This window comes from Pseudonaja textilis, chromosome 13 (assembly GCF_049901715.1).
Source record: "Pseudonaja textilis isolate UNSWEBS1 chromosome 13, rPseTex1.2, whole genome shotgun sequence".
NCBI classification, from domain to species: domain Eukaryota; kingdom Metazoa; phylum Chordata; class Lepidosauria; order Squamata; family Elapidae; genus Pseudonaja; species Pseudonaja textilis.
The window spans coordinates 6,396,629-6,413,469 of NC_142002.1; the positions used below are offsets into that span (position 1 = coordinate 6,396,629).

Sequence of the window (16,841 nt, forward strand, 5' to 3'; positions counted from 1 at the left end):
CAGCAGCACTAAAAAAATGCAGTGGTGGGATTCAAATTTTTTTAATACCGGTTCTGTGGGCTTGGTGGGCGTGGTGTGGCTTGGTGGGTGTGGTTTGGTGGGCGTGGCTGGGGAAGGAAACTGCAAAATCCCCATTCCCTCCCCACCCCACTAACCTGCTTTCTAGCTCTGTTCTCCTGTGCAGGGCAACATAAGAAGACCCAGCCTATCAGCTGGGACTCAGGAGGCAGAGAATAGATGGGGACGGGGCCAGTCAGAGGTGGGATTTGCCAGTTCTCTGAACTACTTAAAATTTCTGCTACTGGTTCTCCAGAACTGTTCAGAACCTGCTGAATACCACCTCTGCTTCAGAAGTTGTAGGAGAAGAAGAAGAGGAAGAGGAGGAGGGGAGGAGGAGGAGGGGGGAGGAGGAGGAGGAGGAGAAGAGGAGGAGAAGAGGAGGGAGGAGGAGGAGGAGGAGGAGGAGGAGGAGGAGGAGGAGGAGGGAGGAGGAGAGAGAGAAGAAGAAGAAAGAAGAAGAAGAAGAAGAAGAAGAAGAAGAAGAGAAGAAGAAGAAGAAGAAGAAGAAGAAGAAGAAGAAGAGAAGAAGAAGAAGAAATAATAATCTTTGCTTTCAGATGCTTCACATTTATGCACCAAGCACGTTTCTTCTGGTAAGGCAAGCGTCAGAGGCTCCAAGAACTCTGCTATGCGTAGCATCTTTGAAAACAAATGTTGGCAAAGAGCCATGAAAAAAAAAACGGCTGCGTAAATAACCCTGAAAGGCTTCTATTTCATTGTTGAGCTGGTGGTGACTAATTAGGGAAAGAAATCTCTGTCTGGACAGTGCTGGACAACTCGGTAAAAAACATCGTCTCAACGTGGCTGGCATTTAAAAATGGAGAGAGTGTGTTGGGGAATGAAAATTCCACATAGAGGGTTGATAGGAAGGAAAATGATAGTTAAAACTGTCAGGATTGTAATAGGTTTTAAATAAATCTATGAGGTGAGATTTGGGAGAATCAAACTTGTGGTTTTCCAGGGAAGGAAGTGTATCCACGTGACATACGTATAGAGTGTAAAACATCCAGCCACATAAATGTAGTCAGGTCCATGGGCTTAGATATCCACTATTTAAAAATGAAGGAGAAGGAATATCTCAGAGCGAAATGGAATTTCAGAATGGAAAAAGAAAACATGCATTTTCTGGAGGAAGAATAGTGGCAGAAGCATTTCCTGCTTATGAACTTGTCAAAACTCATATCTGATCAGCTTGGGAAATCAGGATGCTCAACTTGACAGACTTTTGAACTGATCCAGTTCTAATGCTAATATTTATTTTGCATATTTATTTAAGAAATTTATATTGCCGCCTATTCACATATGGCGACTCAAGGCGCCTTATACAAGAATATTGTTGTCATGCCCCTGTCAGAATCTGACTCTGAGGAGGAAGATGAACAGCTGACAGGGTGTGGGAGTGTGGCTCCATTGGTTGTGGAAGAAATGGGGAAAGGCAAAGTCAGGCTGGGCAGAGCAGGAAAGAGGTAGAACAAGGGAGAGGGAATTCAGAGGAAGACCCAGACCCACCCCCTCTTCATCCTAGGGCACGTAGGGAGGAATGGAGAAGAGAGCAACGTGGGTTGCATGGCTTATGGGGGAGGAAAGGGCCCTGATTCTCTTCATTAGCCACACCTGGGAAGAAAGTTTAAAAGAAATGCAAGCTGTGTGTGGCAGCTGCTGGGAGCAAAGGAGAATTTATCTAGTGTTGACTTTGCTTATCTGTATTCCTGGCATCTTTCCAACTGTGTGGAGTTATTGCTGTTCCTCCATGTCTGGAATTCTTGTTCCTGCCCTGTCAAACTAATTACCTCATTTTGCCTTGATTGGACTTATAGTTAGTTTTTGTTGACCACGTTTTGGACTTGATTCTCTGCAGCCAAAGGCTGTTCTTGGGAGAGTTTTTCTCCAGCCAGAAGGTAACCAGCACATTGGGGGCGAAGTTGGAGCTAATAAAGGGACTTCTACTGATTATCTGACTGTGTTGCCTTTGTGCCACGCCCCAGGTCATCACAATTGTAATATGGCAAATGAGAGAAATTTAATCATGCGGGTGGTGAGATACATTCAGACAGATAGTCTTTGATTTACAACAACCGAGTTATTAATTTAACAACTGCTGTGATTCACTTTACAAATGTGGCAAGAAAAGTCATAAAATGTTCTAACACTGGGGTAAGTTTCAGAAAAGGCTGGACAGCCACTTGTCTGAAATGGCTCCTGCTTGATCAGAGGGCTGGACTAGAAGACCTCCAAGGTCCCTTCCAACTTCTATTCCGTTCCATTCCATTCATCGGGGAGAAAAATTATCTGTCTAACTTGGTTGCTAGGAGCTGAAAATAATAGCACGTAATCAACCAACTTAAAAAAAAGGAAAAATAAATAAAAAGCCAGCGGAGGTATAATTTTCTTAAGAGACACCTTAAAAATGTTGCAAGTATCAAATGCTCTGGGGAATTAATTATGATCATTCCCACTATTATGATCATTCTTGGAGCAAATTTCATCTATGCAGACTGCTCCCTGATGAACCTGGCAGGCTGTTAAATAAAACTTGGCCGCGCACTAGGAGAGTGGGTCACTCTGGTTGGCTAAAAATTGCTCCAAATTTGCTTTGTACTTCTGAAAAGTAGAAGCATTGTGCAAAACCTTGAAGGGATCTTTATTTTCTATGGAGCCTGTGAACAGAGCTCTCCTTCAAAACCCCATTCAAAACTGCCAAGCATGGCTATATAGAGCAAAGTGAAATTTTCTAGTGTTTTGTTTTCTTCTACCAGTTTCCCCCTGAAACTGAGTGAGTCCAGAAGTATTTCATGAGAAGAGTACTACACTCCTCTGCTCGCAACTTATACCCTACATCACCAGGCTTGAAATTTTGGGCTTGGACAACCTTGAACTATGCCGCCTACAGTTGAGCTTAAGCGTAGTAGACAAAATTATCTGCTACAATGTCCTACCAGTCAATGAATACTTCAGCTTCAACTGCAACAATACAAGAGTACACAACAGATACAAACTCAAAGTAAACCGCTCCAAACTTGATTGCAGAAAGTACGACTTCAACAACCAAGTGGTCAATGCCTGGAACGCACTACCTGACTCTGTTGTTACATCCTCAAACCCTCCACTCCTCTAACAGCAAACTATCCACTATTGACCTCACCCCATTCCTAAGAGGTTGGTGTAAGGGGAGTACATAAGTGCACAATCGGGCCTACCGGCCCTGTCCTATTGTCCCCATTTATTCGCACCTATTTCCTGTATTCTTACTCATGTTTATACTTATACCTATTATCTTGTAAGCAATGGACAAATCAAAATAAAATAAATAAAACTCCCATGACTATTTGATCTTTCTGCAAAATGAGGATGGAGGAATGGAGAGCTAGATCCAGAAAGGTCCTCAAGACACACACACACACACACACACATACACACACACATGAAGGGGCAACTATGATAATGTGATTGGGGCTCTGCTTCTTTTTTTAAAAAAATGCATTATTTTTTAATGCAGTGCAATGATTTGCATTGTGATCTGTTTCCTGTTTAACCTGCCCCTGCATAACCAATCTGTCTTCCTCTTCTTTCATCTGACCCCAATTTAAGTCTTCTGCTATCGTGCCATGCACTGATGAAGGGAACTTCAGCTCACAAGACCTTCTGCCTTTTATTCACATTTTTGGCTGGATGGGAGCATGACGGCTTAGTGGTTAGAGATGCTGAGCTTGTCAGTTGGAAAGTTGATGTCCCAGGCTCGAGACCTGAGTGCCGTGTGATGGGGTGAGCTCCTGTTATCTGCCCCAGCTAGCAATTGCATGTGCCAATCTAGCAGTTTGAAAACATGCAAATGTGAGTAGATAAATAGGTACCATTTGAGTGGGAAAATGTGAGTAGATAAATAGGTACCACTTTGTTGGCATATGACCATGGATGTGTCTTTGGACAATGCTGGTTCAAAGAAATGGAACTGAGCACTGCTCCCTAGTATTGGAGATGACTGGACAGGGAAATCTTTGCATTTGTTAACTGGGGAAGCTGTTTCTGATTCTCTGAAATGCAAAGTCCCTTTTGGGGGCAAATTGTGGACTGTAAAACCTCCAGCAAACACCTTAACAAGCCACCCCACATCTTGCTTCCCTCCCCCAACAAACCCTGAAGACGGAATTGTCTTCTGCAGAGTATTTCCCCCCCTGCATATCCAGAGAAAACGAATTTCTTAACTCGGATTGCAAAGATTGTAATCAGCTCCTCCCTCTGGTTTTAGACTATCTTTCTGCCTCTTCCTTATTTTTTAATTTATTAGGGCAGAGTAATAAAAAGGAATAAGTAGAATTCATTTGTGGTGGGTTTCGTAGATTGCTTTTCCCTTTTATGTTGGCCTCCGGCCTCCGTTTGTGTTCTTTAAAGAAAAAATAGGAATCTAGAATTACAAAATTAAGCCACAAAGCAGTGGCTTGTCCCCCCGGGGGAACGTTTGTCAGCTTAGTCGAGGTTTCTAACACCAAGAATGGGATTCTGCCTCTTTGCCTCCTTACCCATAAAAAAATAAACAAAGCTTGGTGGTGCAGCCATTTTTCTGCCTTCTGCACAGAGGTGGATTTGTAAACTGTACAGATGCAGATAGATAACTCAACAAGACGTCCATAACAAATTACGTTTATTGGTTCATCAGGTATCCTCATAACTCACATTTGTGACAAAAGTTCTTCTTTAATGACCAATCCTTTGTATATCTGCCTTGTAGTAAAAAATGGTTATCTCCTAACCCATCTCGTAGCGATTGAAAGAAGCTGCCATGAATTAGAGAGTTAAGGCAAAAGTGAGGAAAACTTCCCCCAACCCATCAAGGGTCAATTCAGTGACCAATCAGGATTACAGATGTGGTCACGTGACATGGACTACATTTCCCAGGATACCTTTAACTACATTTACCAAGATGCATTCCCTTAAGAGGACAGCTCATAATTGCTATCTAACTATCCATTTCCCATACACTGGCTGGGACAGCACAGCCATGCTGTGATAGGGCATCCCTATCTGGACGTGGGAAGGAAGCAGAGGAGTCCAGCTGAATATTCTGCTCCTGGATCTCAGAAAGAACAAGAAGTATCAGGACATTAAATGGTTGCTTTGTCTGACCCATGTGCATAGATCAGAATAATCTGGGTTAGAATAATAGGGATAGAAGGGACTTTGGAGGTCTTCTAGTCCAACCCCCTGCTCAAGGAGAAGACTCTATACAATTACAGACAAATGTTCACCTGATCTCTTCTTAAAAACCTCCAGTGATGGAGCACTCACAACACAATATTACATCCAGTTTGAGTTGCTAGGACACAAAAAAAAATCAAGAGTCTAGAAAGAGTGCAGAGTGCAGAGTAGAAGAACAAAAATGATTAAGGGACTGGAGTCTAAAACATATGAAGAACTGCTGCTGGAATTGCGTATGTCTAGTTTAATGAAAAGAAGGATTAGAAGTGACATGATAGCAGGGTTCCAATATCTCAGGGGCTGCCCCAAAGAAGATGGAGTCAAGCTATTCTCCAAAGCACCTGAAATCAAAGCAAGAAACAATGGGTGGAAACTGATCAAGAAGAGAAGAAACCTAGAACTATGGAGAATTCCCTGACAATGAGAACAATAAACCAGTGGAATGGCTTTCCTCCAGAAGTTGTGGGTGCTTTATCACTGGATCTTTTCAAGAAAAGTTGGGACAACCATTTGTTGGGAATGGTATAAGGACATCTGCTTGAGCAGCAGGCTAGACTAGAAGATCTCCAATGTCCTTTTCAACTATGTTATTCTATTAATCTGAAGGCAAACTGTCCCACTAAAGATAGTCCCTCCAAACGATATATTTTTCCAGACAATGGACCACTCTCAGCCTTTGAATGGAACACTTTCCCCAACTCCAAAGCCAATGACTTCATTGAAAAGGACAAAAACCAAACTGAAATTCAGCCATGTGGTTTAAACTTTGGCATTTTTATTTGCCATTACTGGCTTAGCATAACTAATACAGCTAAGATGAAGTACTGTTTGAATTATAATGACAAAATAATTATGAAAATAATTATAATAAAGGGTCTGAAGTTTTCATTTAGCTCTGAGATGGTAAATGCAATTAGTTTCTGGTATTGTAATTCACAATATTTGCTTTGGGGGCTGGGGGAATAGAGCTGTCTAACCCCCTAGGTGAGCAGATTGGACTTTTAAAACAGTCCAATATTCTGGATTTATTTTTTAGAAACATCTTTTTTTTCTAACTGATTTAAGTAAGAAGGTTCGGGTGTCACTCTTCTCTTCTCTTCTCTTCTCTTCTCTTCTCTTCTCTTCTCTTCTCTTCTCTTCTCTTCTCTTCTCTTCTCTTCTCTTCTCTTCTCTTCATGCTCCATCATCAACTTAGGCAATTGAGGGCAGATGAGAAGAAGGAAGAAGGAGGTGCAATCCTGCAAAATTGTGAGTAACCACTAGATGGCAGGGAGGGATTAATTTGTTGATTCCTTGTGCCAATACCACCATCTAGTGATTGCCTGGAATTCTGCAGCCTCAATTTAGTAATGCATTTATTGGCAGAGTTTGATCAATCCCTCATTGGTTTTAGGATGTGATTAGGATCAGGTGCACAATTGCCTTTCATCATCAGCTGGGTCCCTGCGGCCAGCAGTCGCCAACCAGTGGGCCACGGCTGTGCCACCCACATGACCCGTGGGAACCCTCCCTGCCCACTCACTCCTTACCCGCTAAACTTGCCTGCTAAATTGCTATTTTTCCTTTTTTCGACCATCATCTGTTCTGCTGTGCTGGGAGATTTAGATTAGCTAGGAAGCAGGAAATGGTTGGATTTCTTGCTTTCTAGCTAGTCTTTAGATCTTCGGCTCTGCTTTCCTTAGGACTGAAGGTTTGCTTGCAAGCAAATTCAGTGCTGACTCATGGCAAGCAAATTTGAGAGACTGAACTACCTGATGGCAGATAGATAGATCACTGAATGATTTTGTAAGCAACTCAATCTGCCTGCTTTGCCTGATTTGGGGTAAAAGTTGCTCTTTTAAAAAAATAAAAAATTCAATATTTACATGCATGGTGTGTTGTGAGTTAATTTTGTCAGTTTGCTTGCAAGCAAATTTTATGTGACAGACTGAGGTAGCCAATGGCAGATAGATAGATCTCTGAATGAATCGGTGATTCTGTGAGCAACTCAATCTGCCTGCCTGCTTTGCCTGATTTTAGGTAAAAGTTGCTCTATTTTTAAATAAAAAAAACAATATTTATATAAATATTTATAATATTTCCATACAAGCCATGCCCAGCCAGTCACATGACCACCCAGCCACACCCACAAATTAGGCCATGCCCACAGAACTGGTTAGTGGTTCCTGGGACTTAAAATTATGAGTTTGGTGGTCCCTGAGGTCCAAAAGGTTGGTAACCCTTGCTCTAGGCACTATTCACATCTTGTTTGAATTAAAAATTTTCAGATCCTACAAATATGACCCCCACTCCACAACATCCCTTATGCTAAATATTTGGGAACACATTTCAACACAAATGAGCCTACCCCCACCCCGTGGCCTTTGTCTCTTGCAATCAGATTTTAGCTCAGGGCTGAGAAAGCCATTTTGGAGAGCCCGCATTGTTGCTGTGAGTCAAAAGGGCAGCTTTGGGAGAGAGAGGAAAACCGAACTAAGGCATCGCCATGGAATTCGGGGAGAGGCGTTATCAAGTAAAGCCATTTCCAAAAACCAAAAAAAAAAACCCAACTTTGAATGCTGAGGCTGCCAAGAGGCAGAAGGGTGGGACAGGCAAACCCCCCCACCTGGGAGTCATTTCAACACATGTGCTAAGTAATATCCTGCTGTTCCACCCATGAACAGTACAGAATTTGCATTTTTTGGGCTTCATCCATCAGGGGAGGAGGAAATGCACTCAAACAAAATAATAAAAATCCAATTTGGCAAGATCCGCCATGGTTGTTACTCCCCTACTTCCAGTTCTCGTGATGGAAACAGGCAAGGGGCCAATCCTGTGTAGCCACCTGCTGCTTCGTTCTTTCTCCTCTTGGCTTCCACCCCATGGCTGCCCTCAAACAGCTGAGCCCCTGCTTGGTGGAATCGGCATTTTCATCTGCTTAGAGTGTTCTTTGTGGGTGAGTGCAAATGTTGTTCATTTGGCCCCGCCTCGTTTCCTCTCACTAGATTTCCTTGTAAAAATCCTGAATGATACTTTTGCTCTCGTGTGTCACTGAGTCAGAATTCTCTGTTTGATGCTCGGAGAGAGCATCCCTTTCATTTCTCCCGATAGTCTCAGGTCATAAGTTCTCGTGTCATAAGTTCTCCATGGCTTGACTTCTGCACATCTTATAGAATAACAGAGTTTACAGATACACAGATCAATAGAGTTGGAAGGGACATTGTACGTCATCTAGTCCAACCCCCACCCAAGCAGGAGACCCTACACCCTTTGGAAGAGACTTTGAGGTTCTGAGACTGTACCATTCCAGACAAGTGGCTGTCCAGCCTCTTCTCTTCTCTTCTCTTCTCTTCTCTTCTCTTCTCTTCTCTTCTCTTCTCTTCTCTTCTCTTCTCTTCTCTTCTCTTCTCTTCTCTTCTCTTCCCTTCCCTTCCCTTCCCTTCTCTTCTCTTCTCTTCTCTTCTCTTCACTTCTCTTCTCTTCTCTTCACTTCACTTCTCTTCTCTTCTCTTCTCTTCTCTTCTCTTCTCTTCTCTTCTCTTCTCTTCTCTTCTCTTCTCTTCTCTTCTCTTCTCGCCACTGTGTTGATTTTCTTGATACACACACACCCCATCCAATTTCCAGATGGCACCATGCCAGGACATCTTTTGCTCTCCATGAACAATTCTTGCCTTATCACACTTTAAATATGCGTAACATTTTCTGCATTGTAAATTCAGAGTCCTTTCTTGTTTTTTTTTTCCTTTTTAAATCTGGCAAACATGTGCACAGCTTCCTTGGAACGGCGGTCTCGGAACACAAAGGTTGTACAGCTCCCCACCGTTGTGCCGCTGTAGAGATGGACATTGGAAATTAGCCTCCCATTCCCGTCTTCAAAGGAGAGGAAATGAAAGACAGGTTGGGAATAGCCTGCCTGGATTTACCTTCCTCTCCTTTCCAGGCAAAGAGAAAGGGCACCGAAGAAAGTTGCGGAATCAGTTCTAGGGCTCTAATCTGCAGAGAAGAGTTAGAGAAATGTACACTTAATATAAAGCTGGCGTTAATTTTGCTTAAAACAGCCATGAATACAACATTTACCAACTGTTGTAAAAGGAATGACAGACTGTTAGAATGAACACGCAATCTAGGCTGTCAGGATTGCACTGTGTCTCCTTGATATTGTATGGCCCATAATATATAAATATAAATAATAATAAACCATATCAACCATCAGTGCCAGTCAATGATATTTGTGATACATTTTTAAATGTTCAGTTGACCGAGTTTCATGTTTAACTAATAAAAGAGATGATGATGATGATTATTATTATGATGATGATAATAATTTTATATATATATATATACATATACATATACATACACACACACACACACACACACACATATATATATATATATATATATATGTGGAGATATATACGTGGAGATATATATATATATATATATATTGTTTTCTGAGGTTCTCGCGGGTATTTATATGTGGATCTTTGGTTGTTCGGGTTTTTTCCCGCGTAAGATTCGAAGTATCTAGGCAACGTTTCGATGAAGTCTCATTCATCATCTTCAGGCTTCTGTCTCCGGCTCTGTGCTTTTCAGTGCTTCTGCCTATACAGAAGCCTGATGATGGCAGATGAGATTCTGCTGAAACGTTGCTACAACTTTAAAAGCACAACTACAATGACATGGGAAAATACCCGAACAAGGGGAACCTTTTCATTACTCTGCACAAGTAATCCCCTCTGCACAAGGGGAACCTTTTCATTACTCTGAAAAGCACAGAGCCGGAGACAGAAGCCTGAAGATGATGAATGAGACTTCATCGAACGTTGCCTAGATACTTGAATCTTACGCGGAAAAACCCGAACAACCAAAGATCCATATATATATATATATATATATATATATATATATATATATATATTTTCTGAGGTTCTCGTGGGTATTAGTATGTGGATCTTTGGTTATTCAGGTTTTCTCCCACGTAAGATTGGAAGTATCTAGGCAACGCGTTTCGATGAAGTCTCATTCATCATCTTCAGGCTTGTGTCTTCGGCTCTGTGCTTCTCAGTGCTTCTGCCTATACAGAAGCCTGATGATGGCAGATGAGATTCTGCTGAAACGTTGCTACAACTTTAAAAGCACAACTACAATGACATGGGAAAATACCGAACAAAGCTGAATGCCATATATATATATATATATATATATATATATATATATATATATATATATATATATATATAAAATAACACACCAGATATCACAGTTGCAGTACCAGGAGACACCAGAGTCGAAGAAAAAGAACTGGAAAAAAAAAATCACAAAATATTGTGACCTGCCCATCAAAACTATGCTGGTCGATAGAATCTTCATATGGGACGTGGTGGCTCAGTGGCTGAGATGCTAAGCTTGTCGATCAGAAAGGCCGTCAGTTTGGTGGTTTGAATCCCTGGCGCCACGTAATGGAGTGAGCTCCCATTACTTGTCCCAGCTTCCACCAACTTACCAGTTTGAAAGCATGTAAAAAATGCAAGTAGAAAAATAGGGACCCCTTTGGTGGGAAGGGAACAGCGTTCCATCCACCTTTGGTGTTTAGTCATGCTGGCCACGTGAGCACAGAGGCGTCTTCAGACAACACTGGCTCTTTGGTTTTGTAACAGAGATGAGCACCACCCCCCAGAGCCGGAAATGACTAGCACCTATGCACAAGGGGAACCTTTACTTTTACCTTCATTCATACATTCCTAAACTGAAGCGCAGGAAGGATTTCAAGCACTCAAGTTACACCAACTTGAGAACCTCATCTTGAAATAATTATTAATCATCAGAGATGTAACCACACAAAGCAATCTCTGTTGCTTATTTTACTTTATGAATGAAATCGTCCATACATTTCAAGGTGAAATGCAATCAATAGCCTTGTTGTTGTTTTTAGCTACTTAGTCATGTCCGACTCTTGGTTGGTCCGACTCTTTGTAGGCAAGTGCTCTCCATATTGCCCAGTAAAGCACAGCTTTTTTCAATTGTTGGACGTTCAACTTTGTATCCGATTTGATGCTATCAAGCCAGCGTGTTCTTGGCTTGCCCCCTTCTTGTTCCGATAACCATTCCTAGCATCACTGCCTTCTCCAATGAATTTGCACGTAGAACACGGCCAAAATAAATCTTAGGTAGTCTTATGATTTTAGCTTCGAGATCCTTTGAGAGCTGTATGCAATGTAATTTCATTTTAATGTATGCTGATTAATGTCCATTCAAAGTGACAATAAAGTATTCTATTCTATTCTATTCTATTTTATTCTATTCTATTCTCTATTCTACTCTCTACTCTAGTCTAGTCTAGTCTACTCTATTCTATTTGCCTCATTTTATATCATTTAGCATGTCTCTATTAGTCAATCAGTAGCATACAATCAACCTAATGCTATAAAAGAAGAAGAAAACTCAAAATAAACCAGGGGAAGGTAACTTTCTTCTAACCTTAGCATTGGTTGAGAATTGTGGGTTGCCATGAGTGGGCGAGAAAACAAAATTGCAGAGATGACCTGCCTACCGTGTGTAGAAAGGACTAGTCTTTTCCAAATTGCAAATCATTACAATTAAATACCTCCATCCTTGACAGTAAGTAACGACTCTGTTTCTGCCTGGACAGTTTGATGGGCAGCTAATTTATTCTCCACTTTTCTGCCTGGCTGGCTGGCTGGCTTTACATACATCCAGTTCCTGCCAGTTTGCTGCCATGAGAATTTTCAAATGCCCTGGAAAGATGTTTGAGGGAAACCATGCACAGAATGCGCTCCACCCATGCTTTTGTGCTCTGAGAATCCCTGGAAAGTGTGCGTGGTTTTAGCTGCCATCAGCAAGAAAAGTCACATCCATCCAGCTTCTAATGGGTGTTGTTACAACTCCTTGCAGACTTCAGTGCCACCTGCTGAGACGCAAAAAGTTGAATCAAAGTTGAACTAGAATAAAGCTGAAAGCCCTACAAACTCTGATACAGTTTTCTCACGAAGTGAAGTGTTTGTACCACATTATAATGCCTTGGTCACACCATGCTTGGAATATTGCATCCAGTTTTGGTAGCCATGATATTAAAAAAAAAACATATTGAGACTCCAGAAGAGTGCAGAGAAGAGCTAAAAGGATAATTAGAGGAGTGAAGACTAAAATATATGAAAAATGGTTGCAGGAATTGGGTATGTCTAGTCTAATGAAAAGGATTAGGGGTGCCATGATAGTAGTTTTCAAATATCTAAGGGCTGCTGCAAAGAAGAGAGGGTGTCATGCCCCTGTCAGAATTTGATTCTGAGGGGGAGGCTGAGCAGCTGACAGGGAGTGGGAGTGTGGCTCTGTTGGCTGTGGAAGAAACTGGGGAAGGGCAAAGTCCGGCTGGGCAGAGCAGGAGAGAGGTAGAGCAAGGGAGAGGGAATTCAGAGGAAGACCCAGACCTACACCCTCTTCATCCTAGGGCATGCAGGGAAGAACAGAGAAGGGAGCAATATGAGTTGCATGGTTTATGGGTGAGGAAAGGGCCCTGATTCCCTTCATTAGCGGCAGCTGAGAAAACAGTGTTTAAAAGGGGAAGGTGCGCACAGCAAGTTGTTGAGAGCAAATTGTGAATTATCTGGGATTGTCAAGACTTATCTGGGTTCCTGGTGTCTTCCCAACTATGTGTGTTTTGCTGGGCTTTCAAGTCTGCAATTCCTTCTCCTGCCCTGTCAAGTTAATTACTGCCGCGTGGTTTGTGTGGATTTTTTTTTTTACAGTTTGTATGTACTTTGTTTTCAGACTGAATTTCCTCCATTTAAAGACTGTTCTTGGGAGAATTTTTTCTCCAGCCAAAGGTAACCTGGACATTGGGAGCAAAACTGGAGGTACTAAAGGGACTTTTCTTATTTATGTGACTGTGTTGCCTTTGTGCCATGCCCCAGGTCATCACAGAGGGTCAACTTCCTCTCCAAAGCAGAAGAAGAAGGCAGAACAAGTAGGACAAGAAGCAATGGGTGGAAACTAATCAAGGAGAGATCCAAATTTCTTGACAGTTAGAACAATTAATCAGTGGAATGGGTTGCCTTCAGAAGTTGTGGGTGCTCCATCAATGGTGGTTTTTAGGAAGAGCTTGGGATAGCCATTGTCCAGAATGGTATATAGTCTCCTGTTTGGGCAGTGGGTTAAAGTAGAAGACCACCAAGGCCCCTTCCAACTATGCTATTCTATTATTCTATGAAGTACAGTGAGAATGTCTACATTGGAAGTGTCCATTCTTGACAAAAAATCTAATTCAGCCACGGTTTTATTGCTGATTAACTCCTAGAATGTATTCAAGCAGATGGAAAGTCTGCCGAGTGCAGAGATTCTAACACAGCAAGTGAGTTTGATTTGACTTTCTGAACTCCGTTGATACAGCTGGAAATAAAGGGAAGTTCAGTTGAAATTAACCAGGTTAGAGCCTTGATTTAGACAGATTAAATGAGTTATGACTAATGAAGAGATGAAGGGCGGGGGGATTGGGATGGAGGGAAAGCTGTAGAAGACATGTTGGAGGGGAAATCTTAATGGCACACAGAGCCCCTTTTTGAGAGCAGCAAATGAGTCAAGCAAATTTATCAGCTGCCTTGGAAGGAAATTGTAAGCGGCTGATGGAAGCAACAATGGCACAAGGTGAGAAGGCAATTTGATTTACAAAATGGACCATGCTGTCTTGCAAAAAACAACATTGTCTCCCATCCCCAAACAGAGCAGCTTACAAAATATTTTAAAGATTCAATTCCATATACAAATGCAAACCAGCAGCTAAAAAGTTATATGCCTGTAAAATATTTCTAAATTTTTTTTAAAAAATCAGCAGAAATACAGTTATTGAACTGGCTCCATCTTTCTCGTCTAGCCTACGGCTCTCATGCCTTGGAGGGTTCCCATATCCCATACGCACAAGGAACACTCTGCTTAGTCTTTTGAGATCTGTTTTGGTCAGTTATTCCATGGGGAGTTGCATTTATGGGGAACTCTGGGCAAACAAATACTTAGTAACATTTTTTTACAAAGCATACTTGCAATTCTTCTTTACCTTTCTTGGAGTCTGTCTTTATCTATCTATCATTTATCATCTATCTATCTATCTATCTATCTATCTATCTATCTATCTATCTATCTATCTATCATCTTCTTTTAATGACCCCATAATCCCTTGCGGTGTAGAGTCTGAGCAATTGAATGGAGTTGAGTGTTTACTGGCTGGATGCCCTTCCTGTCACCAATGCAGGGCTTTTTATCTATCTATCTATCTATCTATCTATCTATCTATCTATCTATCTATCTATCTATCTATCATCTATCTATCTATCCCTATCTGTTGTGACTCGGAGATTTGAGCCTGCTCTGTTAGAAGACACAGACTTGAGCCATGAGGAAGAGGAGGATTTGGCTCTGAGGTTTGAGCCTGCTTTGCTGGAGGATTTGGAATTGCCTTCCTCCCCAGGACCTTCCTCCCTGGTTGTACCTCAGGTGTCAGCAGATAATCAGGAGAGCGTAGCGGAGCCTCTGGCTGAGGATCAAACTGAGGAATGTTGGTTTGATGCAAGGCAAAGACGCAGGCATAGGCGTGAGATGCAACGTAGAAGGAAAGGACAAATCAGGGACTGAGATGAGAGACTGACACGCCCCTCAGGGAATAAAAGGGGGCATGTTAGCTCTGGATTCTCGTCCAGGACAACTTGTTAATTTGGGATAGAAGCTTCGACAAATTCTGTGTGTGGCGTTTGCCTGTGATTTATGGTCTTGCTTTATTATCGGACTTGGCAGGCAGCTTGTGGGAGACTGCCAAGGACTTCTCCAGCCAAAGGAATTTAACCCTGTCCTTACTGGTCTTGTCTGTTTATATTCCTTTGGAAATGTGGATTCTCACTTCGTGGGCATAGGTGAGACATAACACCTATCTATCTATCTATCTATCTATCTATCTATCTATCTATCTATCTATCTATCTATCTATCTATCTATCTATCTATCATCTATCTATATCTGTCTGTCTATCTATCTATCTATCTATCTATCTATCTATCTATCTATCTATCTATCTATCTATCTTATCATCTATCTATCTATCTATCTATCTATCTATCTATCTATCTATCTATCATCTGTCTATCTATCTATCTATCTATCTATCTATCTATCTATCTATCTATCTATCTATCTATCATCTATCTATCTCTATCTATCCTGAGCACATGTTGAGCTCAATTTAAAAATGGCACGGCCATTTCTTGGATTCTCTGGGGAGAACATAAGTGGTAATCCTGAGAAGATGAAAACCTTTCAAAGAAATAAAGGCAGGGGCAACTTTAATTTCATCAGTGTTCTGCCAATAAAACCTCTGACTATCCTTCTCTCTGGAGAGAATCCCCCAAGGTTAGGAAAGTAATTTGATCTCTGTGTTCCTGCTATCATGATCTACTGTTCAAGACATATTTCCATTTTTTTCAGCTCTGTTATTTTTTATTATTTTTTTAGTAGGATGGATCTTTTTCTCTCCTGCCAATACATACCCTAATGGTTATGAATTTCTTCAGAATGGCTTCATTCTGAAGAGAAAGTTATGGCTTTCTCTGTAAAATGAAGAATGATCCAAAAGGCCGTTCCTATTATCTCAGCTACTTCCTGATACTAGAGGGGGTTTTATTGTAAGGTCCGGAGATTTTTTTTTTCCCACCACCCCAGGAGAGAAAGGAAAAGAAGAAGAAAGAGAAGGCTCACCAGCCAACTCATCAGTTTTATTTTGGGAAGGAATTATGCTGGAGGGAAACATGATCTGAGAATGAGCCATCTGTTCAGAAACAGCTTTGCACAACCTGAGTTATGGCATTGTGGTGTGCTTCTTTGGGTGACATCAATTCCCATTTATCCAAGAGGAAAGGTTAGTGGTGAATCAGGAAAAAGGAGGAATGTCTCCTTTAAATTAAATGGGATGGGATCAGTGGTGGGATTTAATTTTTTTTTTTTTTACTACTGGTTCTGTGGACATGGCATGGCTTGGTGGGCATGGCTTGGTGGGCATGGCAGGGGAAGGAAACTGCAAAATCCTCATTCCCTCCCCACCCCACTAACCTGCTTTCCAGCTCTGTTCTCCTGTGCAGGGCAACCAAAGAAGGCCCAGCCGATCAGCTGGGACTCAGGAGGCAGAGAATAGATGGGGGCGGGGCTAGTCAGAAGTGGTATTTGCCGGTTCTCGAAACTACTCAAAATTTACCCACTACCGGTTCTTCAGAACTGATCAGAACCTGCTGAATACCCATCTCTGGATGGGATGGATAGAATAGAACTAGAGTACAGTAGAGTAGAATGGAATGGAATGGAATGGAATACTTTATTGCCCAAGTGTGATTAGACACACAGGGGACATGTGTGTCTAACAATAGCACAGTTCAATTAAATAACTTAGATTATTAGATTATTATTTATTTATAATATTATAATAATTATATATATAATAATTTATTATTTATTTATAAATTAGAAATTACAGAAATTTACAACTCTGCATGGCTCATAGCAATCAAAACAAATGATAATGAAACAACAATGAAACCAGGGGGGAAACAGGAAGGGAA

At 41.5% G+C, this 16,841-nt stretch overlaps 1 long non-coding RNA gene across 2 annotated transcripts in view; it reads left to right on the plus strand.

The window, feature by feature from the left end:
- LOC148124717 (uncharacterized) overlaps window positions 1-16,841 on the plus strand; it is a 42,320-nt gene that overhangs the window by 15,850 nt on the left and 9,629 nt on the right. The window contains exon 1 of one of the 2 annotated variants that reach the window (XR_015745102.1): window positions 16,083-16,147. The exons of the other annotated variant lie outside the window; for it this stretch is intronic. This is a non-coding gene — a long non-coding RNA (uncharacterized LOC148124717). Of the gene's footprint in view, window positions 1-16,082; window positions 16,148-16,841 lie in introns of those variants that run through there. 2 annotated transcript variants of the gene reach the window in all.